Source organism: Aotus nancymaae, unplaced genomic scaffold (assembly GCF_030222135.1).
Source record: "Aotus nancymaae isolate 86718 unplaced genomic scaffold, 86718_ANA_hifiasm-v0.15.2.pri h1tg000001l, whole genome shotgun sequence".
NCBI classification, from domain to species: Eukaryota; Metazoa; Chordata; class Mammalia; order Primates; family Aotidae; genus Aotus; species Aotus nancymaae.
Window position 1 is genome coordinate 13,167,678 of NW_026988412.1, and position 19,301 is coordinate 13,186,978.

General features: G+C 37.2%; 1 long non-coding RNA gene across 1 annotated transcript in view; it reads left to right on the forward strand.

The window, feature by feature from the left end:
• LOC105732813 (uncharacterized) overlaps window positions 1-19,301 on the forward strand; it is a 679,090-nt gene that overhangs the window by 429,616 nt on the left and 230,173 nt on the right. The window contains exon 7 of the long non-coding RNA XR_010343589.1: window positions 1,444-1,531. This is a non-coding gene — a long non-coding RNA (uncharacterized LOC105732813). The remainder of the gene's footprint in view (window positions 1-1,443; window positions 1,532-19,301) is intronic.

Below are 19,301 nucleotides of genomic sequence, written 5' to 3' on the forward strand. Positions count from 1 at the left end.
TATTAATCCTGAGTTACTTCTAGAAAGAATAGTATCATATACATTCATTTTCATAAATATTTTGTTATATTTTAGATTATTTTTACAGGCTCAAGTTCCCAAAGTTGCAAAAGATTATGTTCATTGACATAGGTTTTTAAATTGGATTTCAGAAAAATTGTATCAATTTATAATCTTCTATCGTTGAGATATACAAAGGCCTATCTCAATATACCTTTACTAGCACATTTTAAAAAATACAGGTCTGCTGATTTGAATTTGAATTTGTTTGATTACTGGCGAATTTGCACTATTTGCTTAAAATGTATTAGCCAGAAATATTTCATTTCCTGTGAATTGTTTTTGTCCTTTGCCCTTTTTATAAATTCACGTTTTTAAATATCTTTGACTAGTTTGTACAATTTATATGATTTTGTCTTAATTTATTAAGTCAAATATCATTTACATTAATTTCTGTGGTTAATTTTTCAAAAGGATGATTTCATGTATAAAGAGTTACACAAATAATATACAATCATTATATAAAATATCATATAATTCAAAAAATAGAAAATATTTTCAAAATTAATCTCTATTTACTACTCAAAAATAATTGTCAACATTTAAGGCATAATATTTCAGGCATATATATTGTTTCAGGCATATATATGAAGATATTCATGTATATTATTTCAGATATATATGTACATATGCATGTATATAATGATGAATAATAAAAAAGATAAATAAATAAAACTTTTACAAAGATGATATCTCACAGTAATGCTACACTTATTTAGACATAGTTAGAATTTAATTACATCTAATGGGTGGCAAAAATTGCATTGAAATTAAGAAATATTGAACCTCAGATAAATGTTTCTTCACCACCTGACATTAATTACCAAAAATGTAATTTGAAATAACAAAATTAGAAGTACTTTAAGATGTTAGAGTATTTTTTTTTAATTTTACATTTCAAATTTAGACAGACTCTATTGATTTCCTTTTCTGAATGATAAGGGAACTAGTACATTCTCTTCAAACTCCCCTCTGATATCTGGTATTTATATAATATAAATATGTATTTGGTGTTATTTATTTATTTGATTTGATTTTTGAGATGGAGTCTTGTGCTGTTGCCCAGGCTAGGGTGCAGTGGCACGATCTCTGCTAACTGCAACATCTGCATCCTGGGTTCAAACGATTCTCCTGCCTCAGGTTCCCAAGTAGCTGGAATTACAGGCTCCCATCACCACGCCCAAGCTAATTTTTTATTTTACTTTTTTATAGAGCGGGAGTCTCACTCTGTCACCCAGGCTGGAGTGCAGTGGCCCTATCTTGGCTCACTGCAACCTGTGCCTCCCAGGTTCAACTGATTCTCCTGCCTCAGCCTCCCAAGTAGCTGGGATTACAAGCATGCCCCACCACACCCAGCTAATTTTTTTTTTGTATTTTTATTAGAGACAGGATTTCTGTTGGTAAGACTGGTCTCAAGCCTCCTGACTTCGTGATCTGCCCATCTCAGCCTCCCAAAGTGCTGGTATTACAGGTATGAACCACTGCACCTGGCCTGGTGTTTGTTTATTATGCTTACATTGCCAAAAATGTTATAATCAATATACTGGTTGTTGTTTGATCTTGATTTTAAAGTTTAGTGGATTGAATGACCGTTACCTTTCCATGTTGAATTTTTCCCCCATTCTTGAATTTTAAACTTGGATTTGTTTCTAGATTGGCTTGATCATCTTTTATAAGCAGGGTTTATGATTGCTGTGATCTCCAATATTGCATGCTCGAACATGTAGCTATTATATGTGAATAAAAATATAATGGGGTACAAATATTTCAAGCTGTATCTTCTATCCCTTGGAATTTTGTCCCATTATATCCAATATTAAATACTGCCATCAGGCCAGTCTACAATTTTCTTTTGAAGCTCATTTTGGTTTTTGTTGTGGTTTCTAATATTGTGAATACTCTTGTGTTGATTTTTGGCTTTGTTTCTTAATCCACCCTTGAAATATATGGTTGAATTTGAACTCCAAAGAAAATTTGTTGTCACCTGTGGTCTGGAATCACATCACCATAACTAATGGACACTTGGATGAGCCTTTCAAAAAAACAATATTTAGAATACAGAATATTGGCTGGGCATGGTAGCTTGCATCTGTCATCCCAGCACTTCAGGAAGCTGAGACAGGAGGATCACTTGAGCCCAGAAGTTGAAGACCAACCTGGGCAAGATGGTGAGACCCTGTCACTAAAATTAGCTGGGTATGGTAGCAAAGTGAGAGCCCGTCTCTAAAAACAAACAAACAAACAGTACGGAATATCTGTATTTGGCTCCAGACAGCACTATGTTGGCAAGTGCCAGTCAGCATTTTTATTGCTGCCCATCTTGTTCAATATTTTGCAGTCATTTAAAAAGTTGATTTATAATATTATTCATGGTTTCTTTGAAGAAACAGTTTTTTTCTTTTTTCAGTGATGTTTTTTATTTTTCTAATTGGGGTCAAGGAACAAAAGTTAGGGAATAGGCATTAGTTTATAAAAATTTTAAAACGTAAGAATAAAAATTTGTTCTACCATGTCTAATTTATATTTTTCTTGTGTGAGAAGTCAAAATTCAAAAATTAAATACTTTATCATATAAAACTTTGTGCTTTACACATCAACATATGATGTATTTAAATACAAACATAAAAATTAGTAGACAAAAGTTGGTTAAGTAGCTAAACAAATTTTTCAAATTAATCATAAATATTATTTTATATGTAATTTACAAGATTGGATATTTTTTTCTCCAGTTTGGCTTTTCAAGATTCATATACATAACTGTTGTAGTTATATGAGACCAGCAAAATCCTGATATCAAAGCATGAGAAAAAAAATGAAATTAACTTAAATGCTAATATACTTCATTAACCCAGACATAAATAGACATAAATATTCTTTAGAAAGATTTAGCAAATTGAATTCAGCAATATGTAAACCATAACCAGTGAGAATTATCCAAAGAATGCAGAGTTGACTTGGCATTTGAAAAGCAATGTGCTAAATTAATATAATAAAGGAAAAATGTGATCATCTCAACAGTACTGAAAATTATTTCATGAAATTTTATACTAATGCTTAATAAGTAAATCTCTTAGAAACTTAGGAATAGAATTTCTTCAACTTATAATTTAAAACAATTACATTTTTATAATTTCAAAAATTCTAGAAATTAAATTAATGAATTAATATCTCCATGCTGAAAATGGTTAAAACGTTGCTGTGAAAATTAAAGAAGTCCTAAGTAAATTGAGAAATATACTGTGTTAGTGGACTGAATGACTCAAAATTTGTAGATGTCCAACCTCCCTATATTAATCTATAGATTCAATACAATTCCAACTAATACCTTAGGAATCTTTCTTATAGAAATTATAAACTGATTTTAAATCAATACAGAAATGTAAAAGATCTAGAATGGTAAAATAATTGTGAAGAGTAAAATCAAGAATTAGACTACATGATTTTAAGACTTCCTAAAGATTGACAGTAATTTATACACTGTCAATTGTGGTGTAAAGATAGACAAGTATAACATGGAATAAAATAGACAGCTTAGAGATGGAACCCAGATTATCTAGCAACTCAGTGGAAAAAAAATCTTTTCAACAGATGATGATTGAACAATTGCATATTTACATAGAAAAAACTTGATTATTATCGTACACAAATACTAATTTAAAATAGATCATAGACAAAAATAAGCAAAGATTTATTAGAAAGACATAAAAAAGCACTAACCTCAAAAAAAGCAGATTCACAAATAAGATTTTATCAGAACTAAAATCATCTGCTAATCAAAAACCACACCAATATAAAAATGGAAAGGCAAATTATAGACTTTGGAAATATGTGCAATATATATATAAAACAAATAACTCATATCCTAAACAAAGAATTTCTACAAATCAATACTAACATGAAGTGAACCCAACCAAAAGAGGCAAGACAATTGGACAGATACTTCACAAATGATGAATAAAAGGCCACCAATCACATGAGAAATGGTCAACATCATTAATTGTCAAAGAAATGTAAAATAATGTCACACGGAGATATACTCTAGACACATGTCAAAGTGACAAAATTATAAAGACTGAAATTCATCAGTGTTGACATGCAGAGAACCTGGAAATTTCCATACATTGCTAGTGAAAGTACAAAGTGGTATAATCACTTTGAGAATTAGTTTGACAATTCCAAATAAAGTTTAAAATATGAGCACTCCATATCTTAGTTATTCCACTTTTAGGTACATATTCAGGAGAAATAAATGTTTGCGTAAGAATGTTCATAGCAACTTAATTCATAATAGTACAAAATCGAGAACATTTCATATGTTCATCAACAGGTGAACAGATAAACTGTAAAAAGACTGTATAATAAAACAGAACTTCGAAACAGAAAGCAGCAAGCTACTGAAGAATGAAATGCTATAGTTGAAAATGTCACGTATATATTAGACCCCACATGCAACAGCGTATATATACTTAAATGTGAGACTAGTGGCCGCTTCTGTAGAAGCGTGAAGTGATTGACTAGAAAGGAGGAAATTTCTGGACTACTAGAAATATTCTAGAAAACTTGATGGAAAAAAAGTCTTTTAAACTGATGATGTTGGAACAATTGCATATTTACACATAAAAATATTTTATTATACACAAATATTAATTTGAAATGGATTATAGACAAAAAATAAGCAAAGAGTATATTTATTTGGGTTATGATTACACTGGTGCACATATTTGTCAAAACTGGTTGAACTTCATGCTTAAGATCAGTGCATTTTCCTGGGTGAGTATTGTATCTCTCAATTAAGTAGATGAAAAAACAGAGGCAATATTTGTCATATACAAAAAGCTAATTTTCTTTATTATATGAAGCACTTATAAAAGGTTTTTTCTTGCAATATCAATGACACAATATTAAAATAAATGAAAAATATAAACAGGCATTTTATAAAATTAAATATAAATGGTCTATATATTTATGGAATTGCGTATAACCTCATTTATTTAAGAAACATGCAAATTAAATAGCCATGTAACCAGACTCACACTCACCTCTCAAAGTGGCAACAGTTAAACAGTGATAAAATGCAAATATTTCCAATACGTACTATCTATGAGCATGCGGAGAAATCTACTATCATGCATTGTTTGCAGGAATCTAAAATTGGTAGGCTTGGCACATCCGCACTGCAGTTCATTTAGCAATATCTTTCAGATTTTTTTAAAAGTCATGTTTAAAACATAAATTCCCCTTCTAGAATTCTCCTAGATGTTCTCTCATAAATGAATTCAATGAAATACGAAAAGGAATTTACTCCCTATCACTGGCTGTAAGAACAAAAATCTGGGAGCAATAAAAACTATCATCTACAAAGAAGTAAATTATGGTATATTTCTAGACTTTGGAGGGACTACTGTATGGTTTCTTAAAATGAAGTAAAACTGTTTTTGCTAATGTGAAAATCTCTCCAAGACAGAGTGCTAGGTGAAAAAGAGGAGGACACTATGACAGTATGCTCCCATCCAGGGAAACCACATTAGGAAATACATGCAGATGATTCTTGCGGTTGGTCACTAGAGAGTAAAACTGGGTACTGGAGTGGGTGAGTGGCAGCTCCAAGCGTCATTGTATAACATTTTATTCTATTTTAACTTTGTTTAAAATAGAGATTTACAAATAGGGCTCTACAGCTGGTAATGAGATATTTTTACAATAGTTTCGGAGGCAAAAAAAGATAAAAAGCATCAAGAGACAAGCTTGTTGTTTCAGAAAGCACTCTGATTTTTTTTTTAACCAATTAACAGTAGTAATTTGGTTTCTATGTTTTCCGATCTAATATTATGCACATTTTATATGTAAAAGAAAGCACTAAATATGAAGGAAGGGTTTATATGGCATTTTTATACATAACTAACACATGCAGAATGATTCTCTGGTGAAAGCAAACAATGGTTACAAATTATTCTCCTCTTAGTTTCCTCATCTTTTTGCAATATGATTCAGTAACTCCTCCCACCAAAATATGAAGTCTATTTCATTCTTTGAATCTGAGGCTGTCATGTGACTGGCTTTGGCCAGTTGAATGCAACAATAGTGATGGTATGATAATACTTATTGTAGGTTTCAAGCCCTCTTGCATGCTTGAATTCTCCTTGTTGGAATCTTGCTGTGATGCTAGGGGACAAGTCCAAGACAACTGGTCAGATAACCATAGTCACATGGCCCACTTGCCCCCATTACTCCAGCTTTTAGACAACCAATCCAAGAGGCAGAGCTGCCTAGAAAGAACTGGCAGCTGATCATGAAATGCAGGAATGAGCTCATGAAGAACAAGAGAACCACCCAGATGTTTCTAGCCTGAATTGCTAACCCACAGAACTGAAAGTTAATTAATATTTGTTGTTTTAAGCTACTAAGCTTTAAGATACTTTAATGTGCAACAAAAGCTAACCTATACAAGATTTAAGGGATCTATATTTTATCCAAGATTGTTTCTCTTTGACCATTTGTTTCATTTTGGTTTATTTAGGCAACATAAAATAGGCACTTACAATGTGTCAAACATTGAGTGAGGGTATGTGAGGCCATGCCTCCTCTCAGCACAGTAGTCATTCAGTTGATACCTCATAGCTAAGAATAAAGAATCTGGAGCCAGACTGCCCAATCTCATGTCAACCTCTGCTGTGTAATTTGTGCAAATATCCTAGGTTTTTAGTGCTTACAGTTTTTTATCAATAAAATGAAAATAACAATGACACTTAGGACATTCCTGGGTTGTCATGGAGATTAAATGAGTTAATAGTTATATTGAACTTGAAGCAGTGAAGAGTAATACATTTTTTTTTTTAAATCTAAAATTGGAAGAGTTTCCTTTTTTACCTAAACAACTAAACAATTGCTAATAAGTATTGTCAAGATAAACTTGACCTGTGGAGCCCCGTCCCCTGTTGCTGTGAGTATTGGTTGCTTCCAGTTAACTGCCTCCCTCCTTATACTGTGACCTTGGTCTAGAGGAGTTGCCCCACTGAGAAATATCTGGGACTAAATTTCTGTGGATGATCTGTAGCTGATTGGTAAAAGGGTAAAAAGGACCAGCCTCTTTGCCTCAAGGTACAACCTGGTCTCTGGTGCCCTTCATTCTCTATAGCTCCCTGTAGGATCAGGCTGAGTTGAAACAGCTGAACCACATCTTTGCTGAGTTTCTTCCCCGTACTATCCTACTTTCCCCCCTTCTCCTAAGAGCACTCTCCCAACTAGTCACATGCATTTAAATCCCCATCTCAGACCCTGCTTCTAGGGAAGCTGGCCTAAAATAAGTATGAAATGTTATTTTCTGACCTTGCATCAGCAGCCTGTCAGGGAAGTTCAGAATGATTTAGCAAATCAAATTTGAACAGTGACAAGATAATAAGATACTAATTATAGCAGCTACCAGGAGAGGAGATGCTCTTTGCAAGACCACCAGAGAGAATAATGAAATGCAATGCACACGTGGCTGCTTCGTCTCCCTTCTGTCCCTCTGAATGTTAAGTTCTCTTACACAAAGTACTTGTCTTCTCAGATCACCACAGTAGGAAGGCTGAGCCTGTGGCAATTATCAATGGATACTTGTTTGGCTTAAATTGGCAACTCAGTTCTTGATAGGGCACCGTGATCTTGAGAGTGATAATATTGCCCCTGCAGAGTCTTCTGGGTAGGTCTTTCCTATGTCAAAGATTAAATGACAGCAGGATACCTGGTCTTATTACTCTCCCTGATTCAAGTCATTCTGCTCATTTATCAACCATTTATGGGTCACAAGTCCTGGAAGGCAGAAAATACTGAAAGATCACCCAATGTGAGATACTAGACAATTGGCTGTCTTGTTCAAACAGGAGCAGGTATTTCATCGAGGAAAGATAGAGACCCACCTGGGGATTCTAGCATAGAGCTTCTTACTCCGATGCATGTGACTAGAAAACCTCTTGTTAAAGTTTATATTTCTGAGCTCCACCAATTTTAATGTTGAAGTCCATACCTGCTCCAGGTTACAGAGGAGGCCCATACAGCTACAGCCATGTCATCTCAACGCCCACCAAAATGGGCGAAATAATACCAGTGTGGCCTGGAATAATTAAAATCAACTTTAGATTTTAATTGACTGATGTAACTGAGTCTGTTCCAGTAGGTTTGGGCTGGGGGCCTGAAACTCTGCATTTTGAATGAACTGAGCATGCAGGTGATGCCAATTTGAGAGGCAAGTCTCAAAGACAATATTTTTCCAATCCTGGGTTTCTAATTTCCCTCTAGATCTCCTATCTGTGCCCATTTTTATTATAAGAATGGGCCAATTTATTCATGTATCGATTAGTTATTATGAATCATGCACTGCTCTAGGCACTGGGGAGCTATCCATGAATAAAACTCTCGCAGTGGCTGTTCGCAGGGATTTGACATCCTGGTGGGAGGTAGACAATGCACAGAAAAATAGGAAGTATCTACCTGGTGGATGGAAATAAGGGCTATGTGAGAAAATAAGGCAGGGAAAGAGTGGAGAGTGAGGGAGCAGGGAGGGTGATATGGTTCAGATAATTTTCTCTCCAAGTCTCATGTTGACACGAGATCCCCAGTGTTTGAGTTGGAGCCTGGTGGAACTGCCACATGACCTATGTTTGAGTCATAGGGTGGATCCCTCTCGAATATCTTGGTGCCATTCCTGCATAATGAATTCTCACCATTAGTTCCCAGATCTGATTGTTACAAAGAGCCTGGCATCTCCTCCTCTCTTCCTTCCTCTCACCATGCGAGGCTCCCCTTCCTTTTTTCTTTCTGCCATGATTGGAAGATTCCTTAGGTCTTCACTAGAAGCAGATGATACTACTGTCATGCTTCTTGTAGAGCCTGCAGAACTGTGTGCCAAATAAACTTCTTTTCTTTATCAATTACCCAGCCTCAGGTATTCCTTTATAGCAATGCAAAACAGACTAGGACAGAGGGGTGCTACTTTAGATAGTCTGGTTAAATAAGGAGTCTCTGATGAGGTCACATTTGAGCAAAAGCTTACAGGACCCAAAAGAATAAACTGTATTCCTGGGGGAAGACATTTTAAAGAGCCCAAACAGTGTGTGCGAAGCCCTGAAGGCAGGAGAAGAGCAAAGAAACAGCAGGGAGATCAGCCATGCTGGACAGAAGTAAATGATAGGAACATGGAAGGAGTCAAACCCAGATGGCAGATGACTGGATTCATAGGACCATAAAATTTTAGTTTAAGTGGGTTGAGGAGTTAGTAAAGGTTTTAGGACAGAGCAGGACATGATGTAACTTTCATTTTCAAATAATCGCTCTGACTTTTGTGTACAGACCATAAAGGAGGAAGGAGGGAGAGTTACAGATTATTCCTGTTAATGTTGATGCAGACTCAGCTCCTAGCAGTGAAGGGCAGAAGTGGTGAGAGTTTAGAGAAATCCTATAGCTGATGCAGCAGGTTTTTCTACTGGATTGAATGTGCAGAGTGAAAGTCAAGGATAACTCCGGGAACTGGATATAAGCACGTGGAAAAAGGAACTTGCCACTTACTGAAAAGACTACAGGAGATACAGATTTGGAAGAAGCATCCTCAGTTTCATTTTTGCTATGTTTGCTTCAAGATGTCTTTTTAGCTCTCAATATGGATGCCCTTAACAGGCAGTTGGAAAAGTGGGATGTTGGGACTGGGGATGTAATTTTGGGAACCATCAAAAAGCAAAGAGACTGGATGAGATCAAGTAAGTATGAACAGCAAAAGTGTCCTTGGAATGAAGCCTGGAAGGCTGCATTAGAGGTTGGTGAGATGAGGCAACAGAGACGAGGAGACTGGGCAGGAATCACCAGAAAGGTAGAAGGAGACGTAAACAGGAGTGGTGTCCCTGAGTGAAGAGAAGTAATGAGGAGGCCTTGGTGGAAAATGTATGGTAGAGTGGCATGGCATAACTGAAACTTCCTTGGCTAAAAATCAGCAACGTAGATTTATCTAACAATATTTATTTTTCTCTGCTTTAGGAAAATGAATCCTAAAATTCGATCAATATGAGAGTAAAGATATACAAAAGATTTTGTACAAAAACAAAACAAAGCAAAACTCCACGCCTGACTAGGCATGTATTTGCAGCTGAAATCCTACATTTCTTTTATTTATTGTCACAGTATTATGCACAAATTGGCATTTAGAAGGATTGCCTCTGGGCCTCCATGAGTACATAAATGATCAAAGATTTAATTATTTGCCCAAAGTAGAGTCATGCATTTTAGAAAAGATGTTAAATAATAAATGCTGATATTTTAAAAAGGATTCCCAGGCATCCACTCACTGTAATGTGGTAGAACTGGGACAAGCACACATGAGTGAATAAAGATAGGTGCTTCTGGAGCTCTTGTCTCTCAGTTCTCTCCATTTATTTTTTAAAGCCAACATTTTTCTATCATTCCTAAGTTAAATGAAGAAAGAATTTTAAGGTGAATAATTCATATTGCCACAGAGAGACAAAAAATTTTCTATCATGTAATTTCTCTGCTTTCTTTGTGTAATTGTAGTATGAACTAGAAACCACACAGCAGCAACTGTGTCTGTGAAGATATTTTCTGGTCTTGGAGCAACATAAGGGTTAATAAAAGTAAACCACAGCAGCAGCCAATATTTGTGGTTATTTGTTGAGGCAGTGCTGCTCTTGACTGAGCCCATGGCTACACTTATACTCTGCACTCCCTCTTTTCTCCCCTGGAGACAGTGCTTTCACTCATCTGACTTCTCTACCTGTTATTTGGGGGAGTTGTGTTGTCCAATTCAATGCCCAGCTAGATTCTAGCTTCCAGACCAGGGCCTAAGAAGAAGCCCCCTTACACCTTCACATATCCTTATTTTCATCCAGCTCCTCATACCCACTTCCTCCCCATAGTGTATGGATCCGTTTTCCACCAAGTCCCACTGTATACCTGCATTAGTCAGAGTTCTGTAGAGGGACAGAACTAATAGGATAGCTGCATACATAAAGGGGAGTTTATTAAGGAGTACTGACTCAGACGATCACTGGGTGAGGTCCCACAGTAAGCTGTCTGCAAGCTGAGGAGCAAGGAAGACAGTCTGAGCCCCATAGCTGAAGAACTTGGAGTCCAATGTTCGAGGGCAGGAAGCATCCAGCACAGGAGAAAAATGTACACTAGAAGACTAACCCAGTCTAGTCTTTTCACATTCTTCAGTCTGCTTTTATTCTGGCTTCACTGGCAGCTGATTAGACTCTATCCACCCAGATTAAGGGTGGGTCTCCCTTTTCCAGTCCACTGACTCAAATGTCAGCTTCCTTTGGCAACACCCTGACAGCCACACCCAGGAACTATACTTTGCATCCCTCAATCCAATTAAGTCGACTCTCAGTATTAACTATCACAATATCCAATAACCCCATCTAGCTTCCAACTCTCTCTTTTTTTCCCAGTGAATAAAGAGGAAGATGAATCTCCAATCCCCTAAACCCAGAGAGCTTCCAGGCTCTTGTGTTTTCTCCTTAGGTGGCCAAGCCTTCCCACCTTCACTCTTGGATGGTTTCTTTGGTTGCACAACTTGACAATCATGGCTAGACTACTGCCATTCAAAAGGTGGACAGAGACCTCAGAAGAGGAAAAAAGTTTAGTGAGAAGCTATGGGCGGAAAGGCAAGGATGATGAGAAGGGGGGAAGGTGATCAGCTACTTGTGTTAGGGTGCTTTGAGATGGAATATTTAGAAAGGGTGTCTGTGGGTTATGTTTTTTTCTTTGCATGTGAAGGCATGAATGAACTCTGCTCTAAAGATCTACAGGATGGATTCCCCTGTCTGCGGAAAGTTTTATCCTGTAACTAAAGGGCCCAAGAGGGTAAAGATGAAGTAAGAATTCAGAGGAGCAAGAAACTCATCTGCATTAAATATTCTGAGTAAGAAAGATTGGTTTAAAGATAAATATATACCATGAATACTAATACAAAGCAAATGAGATAGAGGCAGTATCAGGTTACTGTTTACACGCTTTCTCTCTTACTTGTTCAGCATTTTCCTGGAACCCATTGGTCCTTGGTGTGTATTGAAGGATAATTAGTTTCTTAGACAGATATCAGAAGACAAGAACTCAAGAAACAAGTACGTCTGTGCTGAGCAATGCTGAGTGCATGATAGCTGAGAAATGCTGAGTGCATGATAAAATTATATTGTTTGCTGAGAACAATGCAGCAAGGAAAACCTGGCTGTCCCCCCCTCCCCACCCCGCTGAGGCCACCGCCAAGGAGAAAACTGCTTAGGGTATTCTAAAGTAGCAAAAACAATTCTTTAAGCACAGGATGTGTGACCCTGCCCCGCGGCTTCCTTATGGAGAATACTTTCTAGTTTGTCCTTGATCAGTAGTAAGCAGGCACCAGTTGCCTACCTAGTTTATCTTGGTTCTATGAGAAAACACAGGACACATGCTGTTAATGATAATCACCTGTTCAGAGAGAATAACTGCATGAGTCAGAGTCTGGTTGAGGCCCTCAGTCTGGAATGCTGTCAGCCCCTGAGGCTCCCAGCTCGGAAGGCTGTTGGCCCCCGGATAGTCCCACTTTGCTGTTCTATCTGGATGTCTGTTTCTTAATGCCGTCAGTGCCACTTGGGTGGGGGTCTCTAAGGCCGAGCTGGTCTCAGTACTTGTGGATGGACATAGTGTTATTAAGAACTTTGTATGCATCACAAAATATTTGGTCATGGGTTACACATTTAGGCAGCAATAGATTGTGATCTGATCCGTGTCTGACATCCTGACATTTTTTTCCTCTGACACCACTTCCTGCCCTTGTTTTCCTTCTTTGCATAGATTTGCTCTACAATCAGGATTTTTGTCATGCACCACCACATACCATTGCCCCTCTCACACTCAGTGGCATGTTTTGGCAAAGATGGATCTTGTTTTTAGATAAGAGAGGTAAGATCTCAAACATGGGGGCACAGGGAGATAGTATGATGTAGGATGTGAGACTTGGCCACTTATTAGCCAACTAGAGCTAATATGAAGGCTTGGAATATTTGGTTGTGGGCTCTCAAAAGAAGGTGCAAACTTCAACCTCAGAACCTACCAAAAATTGATGGTCACTGAGGTATAACCTCCATTGGACAGTGTTACTTTCCATGGTGTTTTTAAATTCTAGGAGCCTGCCCTCCTCTTTCTACCCTTGACTTATATTTTTCCCTTTTTCTATTTTCTAAATTTATTCTCTCATTTTAAAATTAAAAATAATAATGTCAACCTTTCATAGTTTTTAGGGGACTTAAATGAATAATTATGTGAAAATGCTTTGTAAACTGTAAAATGAAATGCCTTGGTTGGTAGATGTTATCATTATTATTAGATGGTAAAGTGTGAGCCAGATTCAGAAGTCATTCAGGAGGCAGAAGCGAAATGAAATCCAGGGAGGTTGCTGGTTATAGCAGAAGTAAGTTAAATAGACAGATGGATACATTGTACATGCTGAAAATTCTCCAAGAATAAGATAATCTGAGAGACCTCCTGCCTCTTTTTCTAGAAACTCCTTCAATCTTTAGCAATACTCCCCCTCCCAGATATACCTTTATTCAGAGCTAAGATATGTACCTATATATATTTCCACAAAGCTAAATGGAAATTTGGCAGTCTTTTGCTTATTTTCCTCAGTGTCTCCTGCCATAATGAATTAATCCAAAAATAAAAATAGCAAGAGCTGAATGATCCAATTCAGTTTTCCACTCTGAGCAGGTTAACTATCCAAATGGAAGCTAAACACATTGAATGGGACATACAGGCTGAAACAGGGCAGTGATAGGTGTTAGGATTATTTGATTTTTTTATTACCGTTCAAACATCAGTCTCAGAGATCGGTAACCCTATTGACTCAGCCTCGTCTGGTTCGGCCAAATGCATGAGACAAATCTGAGCCTTCTCACCACCCAGACAGTGTCTCTGTGCTTTCCTTTTAGTACCCACTTCTCAACGTCACTCACGTACTAGAAATGTAATGTTTTTCTGTTTATCCTGTGTGCTAGCAAAATGTTTCTCATTACATATGCTGCCACAATGGTTCCTTTGAAGATCCCTCTGAGATAGATACCGATCAACTACTAACAGATTGGCAAAGGCTCATGGCTGAGGCTCGTAGCTGTGGCTCAAGTTTAGTTGCATGGTAATTGACAGAGCTGGAGTTCCAATTCACATCGTTAAACTCCAAAACCAATGCTCCTCTTATTCTACTTAGCAGTTGTTATGATGACTGGGAGTCACCACAAGTGCCACATCTCTGTGGATGACCCATAACTTTCTCCACCTCATGATTATTGGACTGACTTGACCCCACAGAGATGCAGAGATGTTCTACCTCAACGTTGTTTATTGTTATTATGACACACTTTCAACTTTTCCAGTCTCCCCGTCTCCCTCTACCCAACATGCTGGCTCTTGACTCTCTATCTGCAGGTAGCAGAAATCTTAGTAATTAGGCTTCTCTCTTGGTATGGGAACCATCAAATGTTTCATGTATAGATTTGTGCATATGTTTATGTCCTCAACTTACTGTTCAGTTCTTTTAGATAGAAACTCACTTGTGTGTTATCTATCACCCATACTATTTGTCATAATATCATGCACATAATTTGCACTCAATGCTTATTTTTAAAGACAAAATACTGAAAAATTAACACATAAAGAGAGAGAGAAAACACTTCTGAAAAAAGTCCTTATGGTGATAGGGTCTACTTGTTGTGGAATGTGTTTCCAGGCATGGCCTTCTGCTATACATTTTTGCTTGCTCAGGATGGGAAAGAATATCTTATTTTCTATGGCTTCAATTTTCCTGATACCTCTCCTTAGCCTCGTTAGCCTTGTGGTGGAGCTGCTAATTTACTCTATCAACCTTTCCAAACTGAAGCGTGTGCAATAATGCACCGTGGGAAAGTTTGAATGTTATGCCTTATTTTAACATGCAGACATGAATGATCATTGTAATTATTCTTCAGGCCCTGGTGAAATTGAGGCTGTGTCCACATAGAATCAGGCAAGGTGAAAATGTTCACAATTTGATTTGTATAGGCTCTCTGGGGTAACCCTCATGGGGCTGAATTGTTTGTCATTCATCTATTTCCTCATTCCGTTTACAAACATTTATTGAGCTCTTTCTACATGGTAGGCACTGCCTACAGTGAAGAGACAGATAGAGACCCATTTTCATAGCACAAACAGAGGAGCTCTGACCTCGGTGGAGGATTAAGTGACCCACTCTTCTCCTGATGTCCCGCTGTGAGCAGAGCAACCTAGGAATAAGTTAAGAAGGAAAGATTTTCAGAAAAATTCTGTCTTCAGAGCTACAGACTACAGTCATATAAAGATCAGCATCCCAATAGCAAAGCCTATTTCCCCCAGATTTTGTCTTTGAAGCATTTTTCTCATGGAAATATTTAGCATCCAAAGTTTGTCCTTGATGACTTTGAACAAAAAATATTTCTGAGCTATAAATCACTTAGCGGGTCTTCCTGGAGTGTGTGTGTGTGTGTGTGTGTGTGTGTGTACACGTACTAGGAGTAAGTTAAGTGACTTTACTAAGATCACAAGGCTGGCTAAGGGTAGAATGGGAATTGAAACCAAACTCCCAATTCTATTGCCTTTCCATATGCTATATTATCTCAGACTCTCTTATTATTCAATCACATACAATTTGTACCTTACTGTGAAATTTTAGGAGCTCCTAAGGACAACTGTCAAACACTGAAGACTTTACATAAATATTTTCCATCCATATTATACCTCTTATCTTTAACACCCAAGATGTGACCCTTCCACTTTGAAAATCTGATGCCATTTTTTAGATTTTCTGTTACCAGGAACTTTGGTTTTTAGGCCAGTCTTTGGAGTTCTCAATAACCTTTAAAATACAGAATTAATCATGTGCCAGGAGATTAATCAATTTGCAATTTTTAATAATCTTTTCTTTAGTCAGTTCCCATTTTATCCAACTTTATAGGTGGATAGCACTAAAAAATAACAAACAAAAACTAATATTAATTAAGCATTATGATGTTCTAGATTTTATACTGTTTCTACACATATTTACATGCAATGCTTACAAGAACTCTTTGAGGTTCTTTGAAGAACCTCTGTATGAATAACATTCTTGTAAGAACCTTCTATGTAATAAGATTTCTATCTGGCAGATCAGAAAACAGAGGGCCATACCCACCCTGTCTTCCTGTACCTTACCCCTGTTCCACAATTGCCTCACTATGTTTAGCAATCTGCCAGAGCCATACCCAAAATGAGACTGTGAACAGGTGAGGGTATGGTTGAATTTCAAGCCAGATCTAGAAGATGTTTGGATTATACATAGCTTTAATTTAGCCGTGTTTCATCTCCTTTCCAGCAGAGCGTATTACTTACCTTGTACACCAGAGTGAAATTATAGGGATGAGATCAAATAGGCTTTAAAATTGATTCCTTTGTGTTCTGTGCAAAACAAAACTAATCATTTCTGAGATTTGGTATTTTATTCCTGTCTCCTGTCCCTCTTGTTTCCACTACTATAGAGTGAGTCTGTTCAGCTGTCCGAAAGTGCATGTGTCTCAGGTTCTGTTAGCTTAAAGCTATAAGAATAACAGACACAAAAGGACTTCCAGAGGCTCTTACTGGGGCCTCGAGGACTTGCGTGGTTGGTTTTAAGTGCGATCTGGTGGGTCTCTGACCAAACAATAAATGATAACTGAGATAACTGAGACTAGAATCTTCCAGAGCAAAGTGAACATGAAGACTGGAGAATGCGGCAGCACTAAGAGACAATGTTACCCAACGCGTCAAGTGTAGTTCAAAGACCTGCAATATCAGCATCACTTGGAGGAGGAAGGGTTATGTTAAAAATGTGGAATATTAGGCACTGTCCTAGACCTAACACATTTCAGTCTCTAGAGTTAGGATCCAGAAGTCTCTTGTAACAGTCTCATTGGATGATTCTGGTGCATACTAAAGTTGATAAACCCTGTACTAAAGTGTCAACAACCAGTGGAACTACAAACAAAATAACTAACTTCCATGACTAACACTGACAAAGCATCATCCCAGCTACCAGATAGCCTCCAGACCAGCAGGAGATATAAGGCCAATGCACTTGAAAGAACACTAAAGTCAGCAACTGAAGTGTATACAAGCAAAGCTGAACCACAGGTCCAAATCCCCTGATGAGTCAGTTTGTTAAAAACTTCAAGTTGTAAAGCAAAGAGATGTGTCCACTTATCTCTTTACAGTTTCAAATTATAAAAGTTAAAAATAAAAAAAAGATTTTACACTTCCAAAAAATAAGCAAAAAGAAAACACACAAGAGGTTCTCAAATGTCATATTTCAAAAGGTTGACTGTATTTTTCCTCTTTGTAAATCTGCATACTTGTTTTTCATTGACAATATTCCCTGGACCCTAGAGTTCTAGCTATTCCTGGAGTACTAGTGGCATGAGTAAATTGAACTAAGAATTTCTCTCCCTCCTACCTTTGAGATCAAATCATTCAAAGTTCCATCTCTGATTCTCCTTTCCCACATGCCAGGCCCAGGGACACAAAGCTGTGTCCATGATAATGACTTAGTGGCCTGGCAGGATACAGCAGGAACATCTGAGAATGAATGGGAAGCTTCAGGCTTGGAGCAATGCCTGAGACTCTGCTGAGGCTGGTTTGCTTCTAGTTGCTGATTCTTTTCTTCTAAGGGCCACAGTTCACCTACCTTCCAATCTACAGTCACCATCTATTGCTTTGATTAGGAATATCTCTTTTCCTATCTCCTTGTGAGTCAATAAAAATATGACATCCTTTCCTTTGTCTTCCTGAGCCCAGATTCAGTTTTCTTATGTCTTAGAACAGTGGAAGTGATAATGGTGAAGGAGGAATGAGATGCACGAGAGATGAAGGTGTTTAGCATGTGGCCACACTTGAGGGAGTTGAACTCTCAGTCCAGCTTTGCTTCTGTATGAAGGGTTGGGAATAGTGTTATTCTCACTATACAAAACATCTTTTATTACATCCTTCATCACCCTCGATCAAACATAGCAACAAGACCGTGCAGATGAACTGCTCTGGTTTGTCACTGCTCATAAATGTGAATCCTAAGTTGGAGATTTGTGGCACTGGCTACTTGAGTAGCTAAGAGCTTAAAATCTCCGTCAATCAACTGCTTGACTTGGTAATTTCTTAATCTCCCTGAGAAAGGATGCACAATGTTAAAGTGCTCTTTTTATGTTGAGAAAAAAAAGAGAACACAAATAGTAACAATTTATAGCACTTCATCTGTTTTTGACAAGCCTTCATAATAGATTTTTAAAAGGTACATATTTTCCCCCAAAATTAGAGGCTGCAGTGTTGGGATGTGTAAATAAATATGTTAATCTATGTGAAGCTGGTTGCCACATTCAGATAACACATGCCACTCTGAAAGAAACTGATGAATAACTTACCATGGGGAAATAGAAGATGCTCTTAAGAAAATATTATGATAGACCCTCCCTACAACAGTTTTAAAACTTACCTTAATACTGTGTGTTAGTTTTAACTCTGTGTCAATGACTTCATAACAAAATGAAATATCCAATTGAGACATCCATCTCAAATTAATTGATTTCTACCTCAATTAGGTAAGCTGTGGCCAAAATTAGTAGTACAAGAAGTACTAATAGTGACTACTACTACTGCTACTGCTACTACTAACAGCCGTAATAAGGGCTATCATTTGTTGAGTGTCTTGTGTTATACGCTAGACACAAAAATAAGCAGCTTGTCACATTACATAATGCAGTTCACACAACAGCCCCAAGAAAAAAGGATCATTATTCTTACTTTATAGATGAGAAAACTGAGGTTCAGTCACATGATTATCAGAAAGAAGAGAGAATCTTTGCTTCTGTCTTTTTAACCACATATTCTCTACTAAGGCTCAGAGACCCATGTGTACTCCAGACTTCAGAAAGAAAATTCAAGAACTCCTTCAGTAGGTATTGCTATTCATTTTTATGTATAATTAAGAAATTATATGCTGCTGATAGCTCTGGTAATGTAATGCCTAACCTCTCACATTCTTCCTTGATTGCCATGTAAAGGATTCAAAAAGAGATATTTTAGAATAATTACCCATCAGTAATCATCTCCACACAACACAAATCACTTTGATTTCCCATTAAAACAGACCAGGAGAATGAGAGGTTTTTACTCCAGAATGCTTTCTGCTTCAATCAGGTTAATTCTATGTT